This window comes from Callorhinus ursinus, unplaced genomic scaffold (genome assembly GCF_003265705.2).
Source record: "Callorhinus ursinus isolate GAN/ISIS: 27379988/994484 unplaced genomic scaffold, GSC_fseal_2.0 scaffold1, whole genome shotgun sequence".
Taxonomy (NCBI): Eukaryota; Metazoa; Chordata; class Mammalia; order Carnivora; family Otariidae; genus Callorhinus; species Callorhinus ursinus.
In genome coordinates this window covers 51,131,694-51,148,527 of record NW_027397063.1, presented here as the reverse complement: position 1 = coordinate 51,148,527, position 16,834 = coordinate 51,131,694, and the positions used below count along the sequence as shown (strand labels likewise).

Sequence of the window (16,834 nt, the reverse complement as noted above, 5' to 3'; positions counted from 1 at the left end):
ACCTGAAAGAATATTCCTTTTGGTGTTAAGATACCCAACAAGTGTTCTGAACTGATCTCCATTCAGGATGTCTAGTAACAGGCAAAGAGCTGGCGTGTTCTTCTTTAGAAGGAGGAAGAATAAGACTAAGTCGGTTTTGTTTTCAAAAAAGGACTCCATTTATCCTGTCCATGGACACAAGCATCTTTAATTAGGAAATGAGAGTCTAAATCTCCTCTTGTTATTTTTCTGACAAAACAAATGTAACACTCTGCAAAGTGGGCAAGAAGTGGATGCGTCTGGGAGAGTCCATTCCCTGCTTGCTTCATCATCATAGTGTCTTAAGTAAAGGGACAAACAACCCAGGGGTTGAGGTCGGGGTGAAAAGGAGCTTGTTCTTCTGGTGGCTGCTCCAGCTGTCACTAGAAAGTGAAACGAGAAAGAACGGGATCCGAATCGCTAGAGCCCGTGTGATTTGTGCTAAGTTGCTGCTTCCTTCTGTAGAGAACTCTGGGGATCAGGAGCAAGGACTGTGTTCTGTGGACCATCGTAATAGTAACATCCTTGGCCCTTCTTGCTTGGCAGTCTCCAGCCTAATAGTAATTACAGGAAGAATTGGAAAATCGCATGGCACAGCGCCCGTAGGCATGTGCGTGCTGTCCCTACCTACCAGGAAGGTAGCCCATTCCTGTGGAGAAAGGCCTGGAGCTCCTGCACGCACACCTTCATCGCCTGGCCTTCTGCCACACCTTATGGGGAAGATTACATAGAATGGCCTTAGCCCAGAAATCCCCTGTTGCAGCAAAATGAATGTTTTGCTGAATAGAGAAGGCACCAGGCTTCAATTATTGTACTTTACCATAAGCATCCTCCAGCCAGGTCTCGGCATTAGCCTGGAATACGAACAAGAAACTGTATGAGGGTCATGCTGCCGTACAGCTCAGAAGTGACCCAGAGGAAGCCAGGAGATCGGAGCTCACAGTGAGGTATCTGAATGCAGTTGGAAGGAGAACAGATAGGGAGGAGACACCTAATCTCCAGCTGCGTAGAAAGTCATTCTGATTTTGCCATTAAGATACGTACGTCCTCTCTATCCTAACCTGTTGATGAAATCGATTATGCTTTTCTCCAAATGTATTTGGATCGTAGTTTGTCCTGATTTGAGCCTAGACTTAGAAGAAAATTGTTTTTAGGAAAGATTCACAGAAATCTGTCCATTTGGAGATTGCTTGAGAGAAGACAGGAAAGAGGTTTATTTTAAGCTGTTAAATTTTTTGGATGCTCTTCTTGCATTCAAGAAGATTTTTTTTTTTTTACTTTCAAATGTCATTCTTACCATAGATTAATTTAAAAGCCTAATTTCTTTAAGGTAAAATATTCTGTTCCTATTTAGAACTAACAGATTTGGGGCATTTAAAAATAGTGCCCTTGACTTGTTAGTCTCTTTAACTTCAGAAACATTCCACCAGTGTGTGGTGTTCCAAGCTTTCACAAGTGCCCGAATTTTTATAGCACCTTTTTATTTGTTATGTGTTTAGCAAAATTATTCTTAGTCATGCTCTAATGCCCATTTCCTGTCAGTCATTATAATTCTTCCCAATTTACGGGTAGGAAAACTGAGAACATTGACACTTCTGTCAATGAATGACTTGCTCGGTAGTTAACTCATTCAGATACTGAGGGATGTTTATGGATTTGCTCTCCCTGTGAGCAGCCTGAATTCTCTGTTCCAAGCCCATAAATGGCATTCTGGAAAATGTGCAACTACTCGTATTGGTAACTGAGTTCTAAAACACTGTGGATCAGCATCCCCACAAGACAGTCAGCTCTGCCTATGAACCGGTAAGAGCGGGTGAGCCGTAGTGTTGTCGCATCTGAAGGACGCAGGCAAATGTTTTAGACAAGTCTGACCCCTAAAAATCTCAGCTGGCTACCTAACCTGCCCAGCGACTTCAAGTTTTCCCAAAGATCCCAGTCATATCCAAACCAAGAAGGAATAGGGTTGAAAAATGCTTCCCCTTGTGAGATGGTGAGGTTACTATTGCCACGGAACTGGGTGCTGCTCCGTCGCCCACCCACTACCAATGACCTCCTAGCGACATTCCCCCACGACCTCCTAGCTTGCGGCCTCTTCACCATTTCCAAAAATCCAGTGGTAAACAAACTCCAGTGACGAGAAGGCAAGGCATTGAGATGAGTTTTGGAATGCAAAGGGTACGAAAGCCCTAGGTGTTTGACAGAATGGTTCCCTGCTGAGGAACAGGCTGAGGAAGAGCTGAGCCAAGCTCTCTCTTCAGACGTGTAAAGAGGCCTAACCCGAGTCAGCAGAGCAGATGAAGCCCTCCCTAGCCTGACAGCTATCAAGCTGCGGCACGTCACAGTCGTGTACATGTGGCAGACTCGCCTAGAACTACGACTCGCGTGCTTCCTCTGTTTTGTTTTCCCCCAAATAAGACTCCCATCGAAGGGAGAAGCGGTCCCCCCCCCCCTTTGGCAGTGCTCCCGACTTTTGGCCACGGAGCCACCTATTCTGATGTCTTTGTTTGGTTGGAAGCCGTCTTCTGTGGTGACTTACCTTCCGGTGTTTTGCACTGGCCTCAGCAGGCTGTCTCATTTTCTGTGTCCTTGCCAAGATGCACTTATGCATTAACAGTTTTTATTTATTTTTAATTTAACCTTTACACATTACCAAACTGTTGTGTGGGTGGGTTTAACTTTAGCTCTGTAGGTAGCATGACTCTGCTGGGGCTGAGCACTGTCTGAGGAGACTGCTGGGCCCTTCCTTTCTCTCTCTGGCCTTCCACCTTTGCCGGTCTTCCCCCTCCCAGCCCTTCACTTCCCTCCTCCCCCCCCCAACTTCCATCACCAGGCCAAGTCCCCGAGATTAAAATTTTTAGTACACTTCGTTCAGTTTGAACTTTTAAACAATTTTTTTAAGAGAACAAAACAAAGAGGATTTTTTATGGCAAACTCCATTAATGCCACATTAAGGCTGACATTTTAATTACCCCAAAGTCAGGAAATGCAAAGTTCAGGTTCCCACAGCAACAGAAACTGTCCCCTTGAGTGCCAGCACCACAGCCGATTCTTTCTTTCCCTGATTACACAACACCAGGCGTGGGGACATTGTTTTGTCTCTGTGTATGTGGAAAGGAGCATGGTTTTTACCCTTTGTCTCTTTCCTGTAACTACAGTTGAGGATATGGGTCTTTAGCTTCCCTCCCCAGACCATCTATATGTATTATCCTGGAGCGGAAGACTGTTATGGCCCTACATGTGCACACGGACAGAATTAAAGTTGCCGTGGGAACATTAACTCTGATTTCCGGACTTCCGTGCCAGTCACATTTAAACCATAATGTTGTAATTTTTGGCATGTAATAAATGTGCATTTCATGTACACAGACAGAAAGAAGCATAAAATGTATTTTAAAGAGCAATTAATTACTAACTTTGTGATTAAAAAACATTTGGTGCATGTTCCTTCCCATTTAGCATCAGCTGCTGGTCTTAGCCAGGCCTAATAGATGACATACTGCGCCTCATCCTGTATTTCAGATGTACTTACTGTATGTTCCTGTTCTTCAAGATAATTAATTCCCTTAGTAAAGCTGTAGGGGGAAAACAAAATGGAAGGAATATGCAAGCATGTAAATAGGGTAAAGGATATTTTGAAGGAAATGATTCATTTCTGCAAATAAACCTCTTAGTCCCTGATAAAGAGCCAGAAATCTGCTAAGTGGGTGTAGACAAAGGTTTCTGGCCACCTTAGAGCATCTGGTCCAGGGCTATAGGAACAACTTGAAAGCAGATTTCCCCCTGAATTCCGGGCATGCCCAATGGGGGAGTGAGTTTACTCTGTAATAACTTTTCAGGCTTCAGGCTCAAAAAGTTATTTTACTCTGTCTCTGCTCTTCAGTTTATATTCAAACTGGAAAAGAAACGTTGTAGGGAATCAGATAAAATATGGGCTTTGCCAAAGAACCGATTTAGAACGTAGTGTTGTCTCTTCCTGGATTTGAATCTGGTTGGCCCTTTTGTGTCGGAGAAGGACTTGTTTCAACATAAATGTTTGAACAAGTTTGTGAGTAAAAGGAATGGGTAGCAAGACACTGAAGGTACAGCGTCTAAAATCACAAATGCTTGGGTGCACATTCAAAACTGGGTGAGGTAGCATCTCACTGAGGGGATGTGTCACTTGAACTCTCTGGTAACGCTTTAAGGGGAGCACACTCGTGAAGAATTTGCACCTCCGTTCTTGCTATTAGTTCGTTCTCTCTCCTGTCACACATTCCTTTTTGTTCAGTTTGATTGCGTATGGTATTTAACCTTTAAGAAAGACACTGCAGTTTTACAAGGCTCTGATTTGCTTTCACTTGGGCTGTCTGTATGTGTGAATGTATGTCTGTATGAGTGAAAACTGCTCGGGCAAGTTTGAAGGTCTCCTTGGCACATTTGCCTGTGCGTTCAGAAAGTTTCCAGTCAGAAAGCTGATGCAGTGTAAACCTTCCAAAAACTTCCTGAGGCACCTGTTCACATGAAAAGATTGGATTTCTGCTGGAGGTGCTCAGAAGGCAGTGTTTATAACCGAAGATCTCTGTTTGGAGTGCCAAAAAATGAAAAACATTTTGGCCCCCAAAAAACCTCCATAAATGTTCAAAATGTATAATCAAACAAAAGCTTCATTTGGATTCAAATGCGTGTATCTCAGCAGATGTGTCTAAACTAACTGGAATCCCACAGGAGCAGATGAACTGGATTTGGGTATGTCTTGATAACTGAGTTATTCTTAGGCTTTGAAAGGACAAAAATGGTCCATCTGTGAAGAACCGTAATAGAGACATGGCAAAAAACAGCATCCTCTGAAAGAGTTTATTTATGGAATTTAGGACAAGTTGGACAATCCTGAAAACATTTTGGGGTCACACTAATTTGCAGAAGAAATATAATCAAAATGGGCTGGAATGAGCAACCACAGATAGCTATTATCCTATGGCTTTGCTATTAATTTTCTGCTAGATTCCATATCAGTTAAACAGTAAATAGAGCATCTTTAGTATAACTGAGTGTCCTCATTGTCCCCCCGAGTGCCCTGCATCCCTCTTTATTCTACTTCCTATAAAGAATGACATATTTACCTTTTCATAGCTAACAGTTTCAACTATCTTTCTGCTATGTCGTTAGCCAAGCAAACCTCTTACCTATTAAGTGTGGACTCATTTCTTTAAAGATAGTCTTGCCCTTTATAAACAGTCACCTTTCTGCCTCTGAGTTAATTGATACATAATCTCTTACTTTTATTACTTTTGATGCCCTCTTATTTAGAGGTTTCAGTGCTTAGCCCAGCACTTGTGCATCAGAAGGCCAGTTAATGTTTTTATTTGCTCTAATTCCTAGAGCTACTACTTGGCACATCTAGGAATACATTTATTGTTAAAAGTCTTTTTCCTGAAGTTTCATGTCGCAGTCTACCTCTTTTTATAAAGTTGTCCCTCCTTTTAATAAAACGTGTTGTGTCCCTACACTGCTAATTTAACTGGATGTCTTCCATGGTCACTTCATGCAATAATTTCTAATAGTCCTGTGCCCTTCATGCACGCATTCCTTCATTCAGTCATTCATCAAATGCTACTGAGCCCCTGCTTCTATGCCAAGTCCTCAATGAGCGCCAGAGGTAAAGACACCAACAAGACTCTGTCCCCCCAATTTAGGAGCTCAGTGTTCCCAAACGCCTGGCTAAAACTAGAAAACTATGACGGGGGGTGTACAAATGCAGTATTAAAGTGTTCCTGAGGAGGGGGCCTGAAGCAGTGGGAAGGGGACATTAGACCTGGATCATGAAAGAGCAGGTGTGTGTAAGGTGAAAGAAGGGGAGGGGGAATGGTATTCCACACAGGAGGAACAGAAGCAAAGCCACAGAGACAAAAAAAAAAAAAAAAAAGCAGGGTGTTTTCAGAAATCAGAGCAGTTCAGTTATGATACTCAGACCTTCTTAGGCTTCATCTCATTTTAATATAAACCCGTGGGGCACTTTATATTCGGGTAATATTGCCTGTCATGAAAATTCAGGTGGGCTGAATTGCATATCCTTTCTAGAGACATTTCCTTCCCAATTAAAAAATAAAGCAAGACACCCACTTATTTTCTAATAGGCACAAGTGCCCTCTTTCATTCAGTCAGTAGATGTAAGAAAGTATTGAGGGACCTAGTAGTAACTTACTGATGAACAGATTTCAAAATAACTTTTCTTTTTGAGAAAGGGTCGTTCTTGGAGCCACAGAGTCCCCTGTAAGTGTCACACTGGAATTCTGTCATTGACTTGTGGTCTCCCCAGGTTCTAGCAATCTGTCCTCTTTTGAAGTCCTCCCAGTTCCCCTTGCAAATCTGGCCTCATGACCCATTGCTTCAAGCTGCTCCATGCCATATTGCTCTCCCAAATATTGCATGAGGGTGCCTATGATTGTCCACATATAATTGGTAAGACTTACTGCTGGTTTTAGGGCTCTGTTCTTCATCTTGCCATCCCATATCTTGCTAGAATACATCTTTAATTCTTATCTGCAGCTGCTAGTGACAGTTTGATATGCGCTTCCTCCACGCCTGGCAAATTTCATTATATAAAATCCATGTTCCTCCATATCTGTCAGGGATTCTCACATCCTGACTTAAAAAACAAAAATTGCCCTCAGAGAGGGATCATTTAGGATCAGCTGAGAGCATGCATGAAGACTCTCAGAATTCCTTGCTTTAAGAAATTTCAAGTCAAATCCGTCCACCAATCACCTCACATCAAGTTCCACAGTCAATTCAACCCCCTGTTAACTGATCGGCTGAATAAGCACTTCTCGCTTTTCTCCTGCCTCTATATTCTTAGTTCCCTCTAGGGAATGTGTACCGGTGAGTCCTTTTTATCAGCATTGGAGGAGGTGAAATGTTACCTGATCTAAATCCACTATTATTCTGATGAGGAAACTGAGGCCCACAGAGGGCAAGTGTCCTACCAAAATGTTTCCACATAGTGAGTCGAAGAGCTAAAAACAGAACCCTACTCCTTCTCCCACCATACTATGCTGCCAGCTACCCAGTTGGCTTTAAGGAGAACTTACATTTTCTGAACAGAAAGAGAGTCAGGGCTGTTCATCTACCAATTTACTGAATGCTTTCAATGTGGAGAACCAGGCCTATGTATTGTGTAGGATGCAGTTTTATAAACTGGAACCCTATGTACAGAGATTTGGAATCTCGTAGAGAAGACCAGATACCTTCACAAACAGCTACCTTGCAGAGTGGTTAAAGATACATCCTGTACACCTGGATGCACCACGCTTTGATTCATTCACTTGGCAAGCATGTGTAGGGTACATCTTATGTGCCTGGCCCTACACAGACTTCTATGGGGATACAAAGGTAGAGACCACCAGACCTTGCCACCAAAAATCTTAAAACTTAGTGCATGTCCTCAAATCACCATTATCTGAGAAAGAAGTTGGAAAGTTCATGAAATACATTATAATCCAGTTTATAATAATATCCAGTTCAGTTTATCAGGAAAGGTTCCATTTGAGCTCTCTTGAAAAATGAAAAGAATTTCTTTGGAAGTAAGGCATGAAGGTAAGGGATAAGGAGTCTCCATTTTGGTATAAAACTGTGGACAGGTTTTAAGTAGGGGCTGCCATCCTCAAGACTTTGCTGTAGGAAACTCTAATTTAGCAAGGGTGTGGAGGGTGCATGGATGTGGGAAGGGGTGGCTGGAGGGAGGAGAGAGCCTGGGAAGCTTTGTCAGTAGTTCAGACTTTGGGTAACCTGAAGGAGGATAGTGATGAGCCAGGTTCAACAGACTTTGCACTTGAGGGTAGACAGCTCTGGGAACTGATTGAGCGTTGGTTAAGAGAAAGGAGATCAGCAGAGCCAGCTCCAACATATCAAAAAGAGGAGACAAAAGGAGATGTCTAGAGGAGTAGAATACAGTTCAGTTTTAAACAATGCTGAAAATGAGACACCAGAGGTGGACCCAACGGAGACAATTAACAGAGTCACAAATAGGGTAGTGGAGTACAGCAGGAAGATTTGAAATTAGGGCTAGCGAATGCTTTCACCAAGAAGCCAAACTTGACGCCATGAATATGGGAGTAAATTCAAAGAAAACTTTGTTGAGAGCAAAAAGAGAAAATAGAGTACTTACAGTGAGTGGTAAGAAAGAGAATGAGGAATGAACAAAGGAGGAGAAGAAAAGAAGGTCTGAGATATAGGAGAAACAGCAGGATAGTCCAGGAAGACCCTCAGGGAGAAGGGGGCAGCAGTGTTGGGTGCTGCAGACACCAAGGATTGGTGGCTTCCTGGTGGCTGTTAAGAGAGCAGAGTCAGAGGCATCACAAAAACACCAAAAAAGGGGGTTCAAGAGCAAAGAGAAGATCAATGAGAAAGCAACAACTCGGCACTACTTTTTAAAGAAGTTTAATACTTTACAAAGAAATAATGAACAGGTAATACAAAAGCAGGGTAGGGAATATTTTTATGATACAAGAGTCTCAAGCCCATTTATAGACTAAAGAATAAAAACCAGTGTTAAGGGAGAATCTGCAATTAAATAGGTGAGGTGAGAGAGAATTAGATCTTCCGTATACACAGCAATTGGAATGATAATATATGAAAAAGAAATGTAAAGTCGCTACCCAAGCCCAACAAATCAGTAATCGTATTATTTTAGTTCTTTCTCTCCTCCTTTCCAGCATGGCTTTCTCTTCCTTTCAGCTAATAAGAACAAATGCTCATGTCTTCTTCAGATGCCTTCACAAATATTCACTAATCCTTGGTAATCTCTAAGCAATAGCCAGAGGACAGGTACCATATATTTGAGCACTAAAGTTTTCCCAAAATTTTTTAAAACAAGTTCTCTTAAAGCATAATCTTTTTGAAAATGTCACATTCTGAGAAATTCTTTTATGACAGGTTCAATTCAAGTAGATCTGTATTACTGACAACAAACTTATGTGTTGTTCTCATGTACTTCTTCATTGTCACAAGACATCCTCAAGTTCACTGTTTTGTGGAGATTTTTTTAAACTTTTTACTTGGTCTATATTGTTCTCTTTGATGGCTGAAGACATCCCTAAGGCCGCTGTCACCTGGACACACAGTATCTACAATTACTTCCACTTCAAGGTGCTGTTCTGGAACCAATTAAATCAAATGTTACTTTCCTCTGCTATTAAATTACTTCTAAAACAAATAAGAAAATTATTTTATCGCTGATAGAATACAAAAACAACTACATGGAAGAACTGTGAATATGAGTCTTTATCATTTCACAAGGAAGAATGAATTCATAGTTGATGCCAAAATGGACCTTGAGTTGGTCTCCAACTCCAGAAAAGAATTTCTTCCTACTCATTTATCTTCAGTGGTTTTAACTAGGTTCATGCTCAGTGGTGGCTCCCAGTGGCATGTAAGTAAGGTGGCATGCCTTACTTCCAAAGAAATTCTTTTCATTTTTCAAGAGAGCTCAAATGAAACCTTTCCTGATAAACTGAACTGGATATTACTATAAACTGGATTATAATGTATTTCGTGAACTTTCCAACTTCTTTCTCAGATAATGGTGATTTGAGAACATGCACTAAGTTTTAAGATTTTTGGTGGCAAGGTCTGGTGGTCTCTACCTTTGTATCCCCATAGAAGTCTGTGTAGGGCCAGGCACATAAGATGTACCCTACAGATGATTAGGCGAAAGCTCCAGCAAACCTTGAAACAAGAAAAAGGGCAGTTATCGGTTTTATACCAAGATCTCATGCAGTATTCAATCAGGCATACATGAGTTTTAAGAGTGCTTGGTGCGATATGAAGAATACCACATGAAGAATTGCAGGAAGTGAAATTAACTTTGTCATTAATTTTTTGGTAACCATTTTCTTTTCTGTATAATCACTCATTGTCTCTTTGCCTCATATCTCAACTGGGTACTTAGATATAAAGGAGACAGTAGAAGGAAGGTATATATGCATTTGAGTTACAGAGCAGAATTCCGTGTCTCCTGGAAAATACACATGCAAATTCTGAACTTCGACCATTAGATGATAACTTCAGGGGAAAAGATGCATAGCCTTTCCTCAGGGAAATACTGTAGGTCTCTGCATGGCAGGATGGAGTGGTTAGGATTTTTTCCCTCAATTTTAAGGAAACCCCCAGAAATCTGGTTTATTCCATTTTATTCCTGACCTAAGGGTCCCAGAGGAAAGGTTGGATTCTGGGTTTCTGAAGTAGACATTAATCCTGGGTTAACATGCTGAGAGGCATTCCAAGCAGACCTGGGCACTATCCTTGGGCAGTGATACAGGCGGAGCCTTCATACGGAGGCTACCCTCTCCCTCCAGAAGAAGGACTCCTCTAGAAGAAGAAATGTTGACCGAAAGTCTTGGTATTATGGTACCATGACCAGGCCTCCCTCTCAGAGTCTATGAACCTCCTAAGAAGATACACACACAGGCATGCTTGCCTATGTGGGTATTGCTCTGGGACACAGTATATAGCTTTCTTTAGGCTGGGGTCAGAGAACGAAAAGAAGGAAAGAGCCACTTCCCCAGGATATATCCCAAACAGAATCTACATGCTCAAACCTGGCCCCCAAAAGTAAACTAAGAAGCAAGTCTCATACGAACATCCAAACATGGACTGGTTCCTAAAGAAGTCCTTTCAAGATGCCTGCAGGGCAGAGGCAGGTGTAATAACAGACTTCTAAAGCTATTTCTTCATTATCTGATAATGGAATAGATTTGGACCATGTGTTGCTCAGAAAATGTGTTCTCACCCCCACGGTCTACGTATGTGCTCTTTTTAACGTGAACTTCAGCCTATGAATGCATTTTACATGTCTTATCTAACCTCCCTATATTTCCATTTCCTCATGTGCATAATGAGAATGCAAATAGTATCTGTCTCCCGGGGTTATTATAAGGATTAGATGAAATGCTATATGGAAAGCTCCTAAAACAGCACCAGAAAGACAGCCAACACTCAGTGAATTTGAGCATTAGCTCTAGTTTAAATGTTTTAAATTATTAAGTAAATATGTACTAAAATTGATGTAACATAAATGATGTATGTCATAGTAGCGGGGCCTGCATCCTCCCCCCCCACCCCCAGAGTGACTGAGGAGAGGCCCGCATCTGTAGGAGCGCACATGGGATGGTGACCCTCCTCACTTCAAGAAAAGGCCAGTGCTCCTCTCCTTTGCCCCTTCTCGGATTCAGGCCCAGGTAGACTGAGAAGCCTCTCCATTATCTTTTTGTCTTCCTTCATTCCCTCATTTGTCTTGGTGTGGGTTTTTGTCCTAAAATTGGAAGAGAACTAATATTTACTAGGCATCCACTGTGTGTCAAGTGCTGTCATTCTTACAAAATGTTCCATTTTAGAGATAAGGAAACTGCAGCTCAAACAAGTTAAAAAAATCTTTCTGAATGTTTTCTTCTTGGTATAGGGAAGGTTTAGAGTATTATTAAATGATGTGACAGTAGGATAGTATTGACCTATTAAGTTCCTTCTTGTCCTCAAGTGCGTTCCAGTCAACGAGAGATTTTCAAATTATAGGGAAGGGATCTGTGTGCTGTCTTAGCTCAGGATAAGTTGTCATAGAAGCTGGACCCGGCTCTGCTGTGCATCCTCCTTCCACGGGAGCCACCACCCAGCACTATTGCTGAAAAGGCCAAAACAGCAGGTCCTTAGAACAGGCAAACGGCCGTGCTGCCACATCCCAGGGCCCTCTCCAGAAAGACCTACTTACAACTAAAGAAACTCATCTTTCATCTTTTTGAAAGATGGTCTGCCTGATGGCTTCAGAGTATTTTGAAATAATTGAAAATAGAGGCAAAGTTAGAAGAGTAAATGTGTTTCACTGCAGAGAAGGATTGCTCTGAATCACCTAGCTCACTTAACTTCTTCCAGTCCAAAGCAGTTTGCAGGAGTTGAAATATATATATATAATCTTAAGAAACTCAGTAAGACGTGTTGGCTCATTGTACCGAGTAAGCCTTTCCTGCCCTGTGGTGCCCACATAGTTTTTGGTAATGGAGATCATTTTGGACATTTGCTTCTCTTAACCCCAGAGCATTTTCGCAGCTGAGTATAGCATTCCAGGGACACGTGGGTATGGAACTTGAGCTGTAAGTCTCTTAGTAAGAGGTGCAGATCAAATGCTAACCTAGACTGTATGAAGTCTCTATAAATCCCAAGTCAGAGCTTTAGAACAGTGATGTACTGAGTTGTGATTTCTGCATCTTATATGCAGTACTCCTTAAATCATATGTTGACACCTAATCAGCAGAATCCAAAGACACAAATTAGATGGTACACTATTTACAGGGAAAATATATGTGTAGCTTGAAAAGAAACAATTGCTCAGGGTTGCAGTCCCACCAAAAGAAAAAGGAAAAAGGTAGCAGTTGCAATCTGAACTCCCAACATTGTAGCCAAGAAAGGAACGAATATAATAGAATAAGAGAGAGTCAAGACAGAACATCTTAGTTAAAGGAGTCTAGACCTTCAAGAAATATGTTTGAGAAAGATTGAGAAGAAATTCTAAGTAAGACAAATCATCCCTGTTCCTCAAATAACATGCCGACAGTTAAATTATTAAATGCTTATTTGGACCAGGAGAAGAACTCATGAGGGCAGAAGTCCTATCTTGTTCACTGCTGGATCCTTAGCACCTAGCAGAGTGCTTGGCCATAGTGGGTGCTCAGCGAATATTTGTTGAATGAATAAATGAATGAATGAATGTGGTGGGGAAGAACGGAGTGAAAGGAAGGGTAGATCGTGTTTGTGAATATTTTGCCTGTCAGTGAAAGTGTAAGTACGGGTTTTTTACTGGGTTTTTCCCCTTCAGCAGACCTACAAAACGAAGTGCATCACAGATACCCTCCAGTTTTTATGCTGGGAAAACAGAATGGTTTTCTGTTGGATGTAGGCTGCTACATGTTTTGATTCTAGTAACAATATGGCAGGGTTAAGGTCAACTTTGTAGTATAATCTGGTGCCTGTTTTTGATAGATATCATGAAAATAGATACTTACTTTCAAGATGCTCAAACAGATGATTAGGCGAAAGCTCCAGCAAACCTTGAAACAAGAAAAAGGAAAGTTTTTCCCACTCCCACCTCCCATTACTGTACCATCCTGCAGAGTTTTCTGCAACCCCACGCCCTCCTCCTTGTTTCACCCTTTTCCCTGGTCTAATCCTTGTCTAGAGGACACCGCATGTGCTGTCAGTCTAGCAAGAAGGCAATTCTTGGGAAATCCACACCCCATGCAGTGCTCCCCAGTTCCTCTCAGGAGACTGGCATGATTTGATCAACAGCAGGCAGAGCTGGCCCAGGGCGACAAGCGCTTGGCTTAGAATCCCAGTGTCCTCCTGCTGGAAGGGCCCTCCAGAGAGTTCTTCACGCCCATCCTCCCTCAACTGGCTGGACACTAGAAGAATGTGTAGGAAAACAAACTCCTGGCTAAATGAATAGTGGATTAAATGAATGAGAGATGACTTCATTCCTCCAGAGTCTCCACCATCCTACTTGAATAGAAAGCTAACTTTGAAGCCACTCTGTTCTCCATGGCACGATTTTGTATATACTCAGCTTTAGAATATGGTTGCCATCTGTGGCCAGTGCATAGGACTAAGGAAGCACTGGGGTGAGTAGGAGGGGGCCAGGAGGGAAGAAAAGAGACACTTAAAACGAGCTAATGATCTCCTTTGTGTTGGAGTCTAGGTTTCAGAACTTCAGTCCTGCACTTCAAGAACAAAACACCAGTGTGTCTTAGACCACACCAGGCGCCGGTACATCAGATAAAATCTGCGCTGTATGGTGTTCAGTCACTGAGCCTCAAGAAGTTCTGAAAGTGAAATTAAAGGAACAAACCGGGGAAACTGAAAGGAGTAAAGGCTTAGGGAAAAACACAAGCAGGAGGGCTCTGCAGATATGTGTCTTTGGGGTTACAGTAGTTCAAAAATGAATCTACTAATTAAAGAGTCGGAAAATGCTAGAAATCCCAGGAATTTAAGGATCTTTAGAAGAAATGAGATACTTCTCCATATACTCTGTGTACATTGTGATCCTTTAGTACAATCTCAGGGTTCAAGTGACCTGGCTATTGTGCATTGTTGCACGTTTAAATAGTTGATTATGAGTTACAGACAGCTCTACTAGAGCATTGGGCAGGTGGTCTTTTAAAAATAGAAAAAAACTGTAAAGCAAAGTCAAATAAGACCAGCGAACATCTCTGAAAGGCAGTGAATAGCTCACAGAGCTTCCTAGTTTCCCTGATCTTATCTGTATAAATTGTTGGTTATGGCACAGAATCATACGGCTGATTTATATACTGAAACGACATGCCAGAGAATACAAATTCAGCTGAGGATATACACTAGAGGAGAAAATGATTGCATCAGAGTTAACTTTGCTTTTGAAAAAGGTTAGCTAGCTGGTTAAGTGTAGCATCTGAAGGCAAGTATTGTTATATGTTTAGCAGTAGTTTTGTATCTCAACTTGGAGAAATTTCCAGGGTAGGGGGATGGAAATCCTGTTGGCCTTGCAAGGAAAGAACCTCATCAGAGATATATGTAATAGAAGTTTAGAAGCACTGACAATCCTAGGCATGCACAAATCACTTTACAGAGCACAAAGTGATGACCCAGCAGGGCATCACACTGTTGCCTAAGAGCGGTAAACATTTGTTGGCTACACGTACTCCGACCTTGACTTGCCACCGTCTGCCGTCCAGGACGAGACACACAACTGTGACTCAATGACAATTAGAATGTTAGTACTGCCCTAAAATCTGTCAGGTATAGTTTCTCTTCCTAGGATCCCTACGTGCCTCCGTATTTTATTTCCCCTACTACATCCCTGTGAAGCAAATGCATCTTCATGTTACAGGTAGGATAACTGGTCCACAAAGAAATAACTTAGTTCTTTGTCTTTAAATTTGAAATGATTCAGAATCACTATATGACCCTGCTCAATGTACTGTTTTTCCTCATTATGTTAGGTTTCCAGGAAAAGGACCTGTTTTGTCTCTCTCATTATTATTTTTAATTGGTTTTCAGAGAAGTTGAGATAAAAACAGAATCTAACAAATATCCCATGGAGATATTTGGTGTTTTCTTTTCTTTTAAAGAATAAATTAAGACCTTCTCTGCTCCTCTCTCCTGGCTCTCTACGCAGATAGTCAAAATCCCATGCCAATTTTCAAACAAATAGCTGGATCACAGTCCCCTCTGTTGAGGAAATGGCCTTGTAAATTCTGTCTACAACCTGCAAAAGTTACTTCGGTTGTAAACCTTAACAATTTTACCTGAGCATTTATAAACAGTACCCATATCTGACCTGGCTCTAAGTTCAATAATACATTTATACCCAGTATGTGAAAGGCCAAAGAGAAACCTAGTGTCTTTTATTTCCTCTGGTGACCTACAGTAGTGTGTATTTACTTATTTACTTTGTAAATGAGGACACCCAGTGGCCACCAAGTGAAAATATTCTAAACAATCTCCCTCCGACGTTGTTTATGCAAAAATACATACCCAGTTATCAAAGCTAATTGATAGATATCTCTGTAACATCTGCGAGCAAGCAGTTTAGCTTCCCTAAGTTAGACAAGAGTGGTGGGAGTTTGGCCTGATCATTTTTATATCACATCAGAGCTTGATTGTCTCTTCTCACTTTGGGTTATAAGGTATTGGCTCTGCTTTGAGCTGCATTGACTCCTCAGCTGACAGGAGGACCTAATGAGCTGTGTCTTGGGAGAAATGGAATCCAGGAGATGGGAACACTAAGGCCTGTGTCAGAAACCATAAATGCGTGAGCACAGTTTGTGAGAAACTCAGTGAACACATAAAAAACCCACTGCTTTAGACCTTAAATTGATACTGAAAATAGAACTATGACTATTATTCCCTGATGAGAGGCAGTAGATAGTAAAGGAGAAGGCGAAGAGCATTACAAAGAACTTCAAGACAGAAAGACCCCCTGGGACTACCACATGCAGACATACCTCAGAGAAGGGTATGGCACTGTTACATGTAGACATACCTCAGAGAAAAGGTGCCACTGGAAGTTCCCAGCTACACTGTCAGCATGTTTGGGAAGTTCAATGGAGACCTGACCTAACAAATACTCAGGACCTCCTCAATGTAAAGAAACGTGTTGGGCAGTGTGAAGGGTCCAATAATCAGTAGTTGTAGCTGTAGTTATAACAAGGTAAAGTACTAGCCTGCGGGAAGCTTGGACTCTTCTTGTAGACATAGACAAGCACAAATGAAAAGAGATAATAATCAATAATGTACTGAATTATGTGGTATATGCATAAGAAGTTCAGATTTACCTTAGCTGGGTTTCGAGAGGCCCCTCACAGTGGTCCTTGCCCCAAGATCATCACTGTTCCTCTCAAGGCAGTACCTTTTTATGTCCAGCCTCCAGATGTGTACCAAGAAATTACCCCCAGCTAGAGTTGTGTGTAAGCAGAGACTTCAAACTTTATCAGTTTCCCCATTTGAGGGAGGGGTAGTTGATTCTTTTTCTCCCCTGTCAGGCCACCTCAGTGTAACTCCAAAGCACCAGCCTCACCCTCCTCACCTCACAATTAAGCTAAAAAGGGCCTAGCTTAATTCTCCTTAGAGGGCCTAGATTCTAAAAACAGAGCCCTCTGTCTTGGGGCTTTGTCTTTAAGGCCTAACTTCTGATTTGGACTCTGAGACCACAACTTCCTGAAGCAAGGGAGCCCAGAACTATGTACAAGCTTAGCCTTTCTTAATTGCCTTATTGTTATGAAAGTTTTCTCGTTTAATGGTGCGGGGGGGGGGGGGGGGGGGG

The 16,834-nt window shown here is 41.9% G+C and overlaps 1 protein-coding gene across 32 annotated transcripts in view; it reads left to right on the top strand.

The window, feature by feature from the left end:
• ZBTB20 (zinc finger and BTB domain containing 20) overlaps window positions 1-16,834 on the top strand; it is a 777,345-nt gene that overhangs the window by 713,693 nt on the left and 46,818 nt on the right. The window lies entirely within an intron of this gene.